We start from the raw sequence: 7,566 nt of genomic DNA, 5'->3' as shown, positions 1-7,566 counted from the left end.
TCTCATCATTTCTTTTCTACATGCTCTTTCTTATGGAGTTCTTTGACACCCCACCCCCAGAAACTCCATTCCTTTGCCTCTGTATGCAAAGAAATTGACCCCTGTACCCTGATTCCAAACAGGCTTCCTTGCAGAGTCAGCCTCCTGACCACCCACTGCTAGCCTAAGAGCATATTCCCTTTATCCAACCCCTTAGAGCCTCTAGGAAGTCTCTTTTCCTTTCTTCTTTCCCAGTAACCTTTGGATGGAGCAGGAAACAAGGCAGTTTCTCCACCATTTGTATTATGTCACCTCCCTTGGAAGAAAGAAGCAGTGGAAGTTAATCATTGCTTCAAATAGCAATTTTAATCATTAAGACTTACAAATAAACATTTTAAAAACACATTTAAAATATAGTGCTATGCCTGGCATGGTGGCACACACCTTTAATCCCAGCATTCGGGAAGCAGAGCAGGCAGATCTCCGAGAGTTCAAGGCCAGTCTAGTCTATATAGTGAGTTCCAGGGCAACTGGGGCTACAGGGAAACTTTGTCTCAAAAAGACCAGAAAAAAATAAATTAATTAATTAATTAAAAATTAAAATATGTGGCTGGAGAGATGGGGCGGTGGCGGGGGGGCATTATGAGTGCTTACTGCTCTTGCAAAGGACACAGGTTCAGTGCCTAGCACCCACATTAGGTAACTCACAACCACCTGCAACTCCAGCTCCAGAGGATCCAATACTTTCTGGCCTCTATGAGCTTCTGCATACATGTAATGCACATAAACTCATGCAGGTCTATATAAATACCTATGAATTTAAAGTATATAATCTTAATATATATTTTATCTTAATATTGTATTTCATTGGTGTATTGCCTAGACTTTGTATCTTAATGATTGATGTCTATGAAAAATGAAGCTCTAATGTTTACCTAGATTTCCTAATTTTTAAAAATTTTTTTAAAGTTTATTATTTTATTATGTGTATGAGTAGTTTGCCTGCATGCATGTAAGAGCACCATGTGCATGAAAATGCCTGTGGAGGCCAGAAGAGGGTGTCAGAGTTCCTGGAACTGGAGTTACAAGTAGTGTTAGCCACTGTGTGGGTGCTGGGAACTGAGCCCTGGTCCTCTGCAAGAGCAGCCAGTGCTCATTTTGTCTTCTTTCTTTCTTTCTTTCCTTTTTTTTTGAGACAGGTTCTCCCTGGAACTCTATATAGACCAGGCTGGCCTTGATCTCACAGAGATCCACCTGCCTCTGCCTCCCCAGTGCTAGGATTAAAAGCATGTGCCATCACTCCTGGCAGCAGCAAGTACTCTTAACCACTAAGTCATCTCTCCAGCCCCAATGCCTGCTTTCTAGTACTCATTTTTCTCTTTCACCCACTCTCTGCCTGTATGCAGAGACCAGGCTGCCTCTTGTCAGCCAAATGCCTAGGAACTTGGAGTTTAGGTTCAAAATTGCTCCAGAGGTGGAATTGCCCTCACAATGAATTCAACTAAGTAAACTGCTGGCAAAAGATGAAGTTAAGGCTGCCAATAGCAAAAGCACTGGCAGTATAGCTCAGGGGGCAAAAACCCTTATCACACAAACCTGACATGCTGAGTTCCATCCCTGAGAGAAGGAGAAAACTGACTCCCAAAAGTTCTCTGACCTCTGTAGATAATGCATGCGTGCGTGTGCATGTACACACACACACACACACACACACACAAGTAAATTTTTTTAAAACATTGTTTTTAAATTTGAGGTGAAATCAGGCAGCCATTTATGTGTGGCCCAGAGGCAGGATTCTCATCAAGGTTGGATGTTTGGATGCCGTGGCCTTCATACAGGATTGGTTAAGAGGAAAGACAGAAGTCAACAGACAGTTTACTTTAGGGCTGGGGATGTAGCTCAGCTGGTAAAGTACTTGCCTAGCATGCTTGAAGCCCTGGCTTCAACTCCCATACCACAGCAACTAGGTGTAATGATTTACACCTGTGATTTCAGCGCTCAAGAGGTGGAGGCAGGAGAATCAAGAATTTAAGGTCAGCCTTGGCTACATAGTGAGTTTGAGGCCAGCCTAGACTACATGAGGCCCTGTCTCAACTAAAATAATAATAATAAAACAAAATGCCTTTTAATGGTTGGGGGTGTGGGGACAGTGTGTCACTCTGTAACCCTGACTGGCCTGGAGTTTGCCATTTAGACCAGGCTAGCCTCAAACTTATGGCAATCTTCTTGCCTCTAGCTCCCAAATGCTGAAATTACCACCATGCCTGGCATGCTTTGATTTTGCTATAGATAACCTGAGGATATTTGGGATCATATAGACAAAATTACCTACCCAAATGTGGTCACCTGAGGATGTAGGTGTGTGGTCTAATTTTTATCTAAAGACATTTCTTTGGGTTGAAGGGCTTGGCCTCTTCACACAGACTCATGAGGTGTTTGGGGTACAGGTGGGAGTTTCATGACCTCAGAGCCTCCTGCAGAATTTGGCCTCCACTCCCTGTCTACCTCCCACACCCTGTCCACAACCTCACCCCAGATCTTTTTTTTTTTTTTTTTTTTTTTTTTTTTTTTTTTGTGAAACAGCCACTTCCTGTCACCAGGATAAGACAAATGTGCCCAAGACAGTTCGGAGGAACCTGAAGTAGAATTGCTGGTGCATGCGCCTCTGCCTCCCTAGTGCTGGGACTAAAGGTGTGTGCCACCACACCTGGCCTCTCACCCCAGATCTTTTGCAACAGCTTAAATTATTTCCCAGACCTGACCAGGAAGGTGTCTCCCCAAGTGGGAGTCCTATGTCTGCAGAAACCCAGAGTTGGGGCTGGAGAGCCTAAGCACCCCAGGGGTCTGCTACCAGCAGAGTGGGAAGGAGCATAGGCAAGAAGCAGGAGGAAATGGGTCACTGCCCATGGCTGGCAGGAGCAACTGCTGCGCCTGAGCTTTGACTCTGGGAAGAAGTCTTTGCTCTCTCCACCAGTGACCCACATGAACCCTCGTTCCCAATAAAGTGGGGCAATAAAGTTGGAAGGAAGGGCTGACTCCACAGCTGTGGGGTAAGAGGTCCTGGCAAGAGAAGAAAATCAGAAAGGCACACTGCTTTCACGCGGACAAAAGAAACAGAGGCGGAGATAGGAATCCAGGCCTTGACTAATTCCTTCTAAATGCTTGCATGCCCAAATTTCCCACCACTTTTTCTCTTTCCGTCTCCTGCTTTGTGTTTTAAACACTCTGTTCAAGGTGAGGTAAGGGTGACAACACGGAAAGTAGCTGCAGAGCCAAAGCAAGCCTGGAGCTTGGAATCATGGGAGTGGTGGGGCTCTTGGCAGAACCAAACTGTTGGCTGGATGAGTTCTGGAAACACCCACCACACTGGCTATGTCTTCTCAGCAAACACGAGTTTAACACGATTCCGTTATAACCTTCAGTGGTGACTTGGTGACCCTCTGGCCTTGGTCATGTCGTTTCTCCCAACACAGCCCCACTCTTCCTCTTCTCGGAGACCCTGGGTATCGTTTCCAGGTGGTCAGCAGAGGGCGATCTGGCTCTGGAGAATGACCCGGTCAAACTCCCGCCTTGTGCCGGGGCTGCTAATGACTTGCAGTTCCATCAACATAAAGCTGAACTCCACAAAGGAGCATTGTCACTGAGCATTTGCCTTTTCATTCTTGAAAGCTCCACAGCCTTGGCTAACCCCTTAGCCTCCCTCCTGCCTTCCTCACTACTCTCCTTTCTCTCCCAACCCAGGAAGCAGCAGAAACCGAACAAGGTCCACAGTGGAGAAAAACAAATCCCAAGGCCCTGCTGAGGGACACCACAGGAAAATAACCAAGCAGGCATTAACAGCTGCAGGAGTTTTTCTTTCTCCCCAACTCTCCTGGTTATAGCCTTCTGTTTCTGTGTCAGAGACAATGATGTGTACCCAACTTTAGCATGCATAACACCCCCCAACCCCACACCCTTACCCCCCCCCATACACACACACATACCGGGCAGAACTTGTTAAAACACAGCTTCCTGGCCTCACCCTGGGACTCTGATATAGCAGGCCTGGAGTGATGCCCAAGCATTTGCATTCTTAACTCTTCCCAGGTACTCTGATGGCCCAGTGGAGGAGTATCTGGAGCAGCGCCACTTTGTACAAATGCAGAGAATATAAATAGACCAGAATAGATTGTTAAAATCTGGGTCAGGGGCTTGCTGGGATAATGGAATGATAGGATGACCTCCCCCAGATCCTCTAGACTTCAGCCAAATGCTGTTCCCTTCCCCCTTGGAAAAAGAGCAGAGACAGTGTCAACAAAAGCATTGTTTGGAGGGGCTGAGCCCAGATAATAGGCTGCTTCTCCATTGACTATTCCTTTCATCCCCCTGTCAGGAGCACAATCAGCCTCTCTACCCCATCTGTATTAAAATGAAGAATTATTCCTAACCCCAGCTCTACTGGACAGCTAGAGCCCTGAATCTTAGTCTCCTATTTAGCACCCTCCAAATCCCAGAAACACCAGACAAAGGAGGCCTGTGGATGAGCTTTTCCCCTGCAGACACCTAAAAGCATTTCCACTGATTCAAAGAGAACTCTTCCTTCTGTTTATACACCAAAAGATAAAAGACAGAAAAGTGTTACTATGATGTGCATATTGAATACCAACTCCTATGTGCTCGAACTCATTCTCCAAAGTGATAGTATTAAGAAGAGGTACCTTGGACTGGAGAGCTGTTCAGAGGTTAAGAGGTTCAGAGGTTAAGGCATGGTGGTGCAAGTCTTTAATCCCCACATTCCGGAGGCAGAGGCAGGCAGATCTCTGTGAGTTCGAGGCCAGCCTGGTCTACTTCGTGAGTTCCAGGACAGCTGGGGCTATAGGACCCTGTCTCAAAAACACCAAAAAAAAAAAAAAAAAAGAAGACAGTGCTTCGGAGGAGGGGATGCTGGCCCATGCCTGTAAACCCCAGCACTGGGGTCTTGAGTTCCAGACTAGACAGGACTCCCTTGAAAGACCCTGTCTCAAAATAAAAACAAATAAAAATGAAAACAAACAGATGGTGCCTTTTGTTGTTGTTTGGTTGATTGTTTTTTTGTGGTGCTGGGTATCAAATCCCAGGATCTCAAAAATCTCAGCAAGCAAAACAAACAGATGGTGCCTTTTGTTGTTGTTTGGTTGATTGTTTTTTTGTGGTGCTGGGGATCAAATCCCAGGATCTCAAAAATCTCAGCAAGCACTCTACCACTGTACCAAGACGGGGCTCATAGGAGTTGGTTGGGTCATGAGGGAGAAACCCTTATAAACTGGCTGTGGAAGCGAACACTTGTAATCTCAGCACTTGGAGGTGGAGGTAGGAGGGTTAGAAGCTCAGGCTGTCTGAGCTGTCTCAGCTGGTAAAAGCCCTTGCTGCCTAAGCCTGAAAGCATGAGTTCAGTCCCCAGAACCCTTGATAGAAGGACAGAATCAGCTCCTGAAAGTTGGCCTCTGACCTCCAACACACACCGTGGTACAGGCACCTACACGCTCTCTCACACACAGAGAATAATAATAAAAATAACTTTAAGAAATAAAAGAGTTCAGCCTTGTCTAAAAAGAAGTTTGAGTTGAGATGGCTCAGTGGGTAAAGGTGCTTGCCACCAAGCCTGATGACCTGAGTTCAATCTCTGGGAACCACATGAGAGAAGGCAAAAACCCACTCTAGCAAGTTGTCCTTGTCTTCTGACTTCCACATCGGCTGTCTTCCCACCCCAATAAATTTAAAGCAAAACAAAAACACCTCAAAATTATCCAGTCCAAGGTCTTTTGTCCTCACATCTTGCTCTGACTAACATCGTGTAATCTCCCTATTCTTATGACATATACCAAAACCAGCATAATTCTTTTTGTTGTTGTTGTTGTTACTCAAATTTCTCCAGAAGGCATGACTTCCAAGTCAACAAATAACCTTTGAGTCCTTACTCTGCCCAGGTCTGTGTTAAATGCCGAGAGATGTTAAAGAGAAGTTACAGGCGACCACTGTTCTTCAGACAAGTCCTACGTGGAGCCCCAGCAGACCAAGGTCAAACTCAAAGTGGAGTCATATTCAGTAATGGAGTCAATATTCTAAAGTTCCACATCACCATTGCAAAACTATGCTAGTTTTTCTGACCTGAGAAGCTGGATTAAGACAAATGGACTGAGCAGGCCAATTTTAGTGGGTAGGATACTCGTGTGGTATCTGCCTCAGTCTTCACATAAGAAAAGTAACCTGAAATAAACTAATGCTAAACAGCTAAACAATCCTTTCTTTTTCAACTGTTTTTTTTTATTATTATTTTTATTTTATGTGTATGAGTATATTTGCCTGCATGTATGTAAGTGCACCCATGTCGTGCAAATGCCCATGGAGGTCAGTAGAGGGCATCAGATCTCCTGGAACTAGAGTTACAGATGGTTGTTAGTTGCTATGTGGTTGCTAGGAATCAAAATCCAGTCCTCTGCAACAGCAGCCGGTGCTGTTAACCTTGCAGCCATTTCTCTGGCCCTCTTTTTCTACTCTTCTATCCCACCTTGCAAAACAACCAAATGTCCAATTTGGTTTTTTGTTGCTGTTGTTGTTCTTTTGTTTTTGTTTTCGTCAGTCTTTCTCCCTATAAACTGAGCTGCTCAGCTTAGCCCAACGGAACATTGGTCTGTTTTATGGAGAAGTGTTGCACAATTCTAGAATGAAAGAAGAGCCAGTTAAGATAGTTAAATTAGGCCAAGCGTGGTGGCACATACCTTTAATGCCAACAACTAGGGAGACACAGGCAGGTGAATCTCTGTGAAATCAAGGCCAGCCTGGTCTACATAGCGAGTTCCAGATCAGCTGAGGCTACAGGGAGAGCCTATCTCAGAAAGACTGAAAAAAAAAAAAAAAACAGAAAAAACAAGTCTATTAATATATGTGCTCAAGGAAATCCTCTAGAATAGATCTCAAAGAAAATGTTTAAACTTTAGACTTAAGTTCTCTATCCTCAGGACTGGTGAGTTGACTCAGCAGTTAAGAGCACTGACTGCCCTTGTTAAGAGATTTTCAGCACACACAGCAACCGACAACTGTCCATAATTCCAGTTCTATGGGATCCAACACCTTTTTCTGATCTTGCAGGCATTGTACGACATGGATGCACTTAGATACATGCAGGCAATACACTCATACACATTAAAAAAAAAAAAGTAATTTTAAAAAATTCTCTGTCCTCTAAAATAAAGGAAGACAAGAAAAATATAAAGGGAGAAAAGATTAAATATGTGTCCAGAAGACTCAGGTTAAAGTACATGTGCTTGCTTTGTCAGCATATATACTAAAATTAGAACAATACAGAGATCAGCATGGCACTACGAAAGGGCCATTTGCAAATCCATGATATGTCCCATATTTTTGTCCCCTCAGAAGGGTAAAGCAGATAGACTAACACTACCATTCACAGTCAAGGGGGTCATAGGAGAAACCAGCACCACATCCTGAATTACACTTTCTTGCAAGCCAGGGGCTGCCCAGTGACTCTCCAGTGTTCCTGCTGCCCCAACCCTCTTGTGGCCTACACAGCTGTGTCCCTGTAGTTGACCTGGCGAAGCAAGACTATGG

The 7,566-nt window shown here is 44.7% G+C and overlaps 1 non-coding gene across 1 annotated transcript; it reads left to right on the top strand.

Moving 5' to 3' along the window:
- The first annotated feature begins 7,258 nt into the window (after nt 1-7,258).
- Nucleotides 7,259-7,361, top strand: LOC115070560. The gene has a single exon (XR_003849717.1). It is a non-coding gene; the product is annotated as a U6 spliceosomal RNA (small nuclear RNA).
- Nucleotides 7,362-7,566: the final 205 nt, after the last annotated feature.

The sequence above is a fragment of the Nannospalax galili genome, unplaced genomic scaffold (genome assembly GCF_000622305.1).
Source record: "Nannospalax galili isolate Female #2095 unplaced genomic scaffold, S.galili_v1.0 scaffold475, whole genome shotgun sequence".
NCBI lineage: Eukaryota > Metazoa > Chordata > Mammalia > Rodentia > Spalacidae > Nannospalax > Nannospalax galili.
Note: the sequence above shows the minus strand (reverse complement) of the source record. Positions and strands in the feature narration are given on the sequence as shown.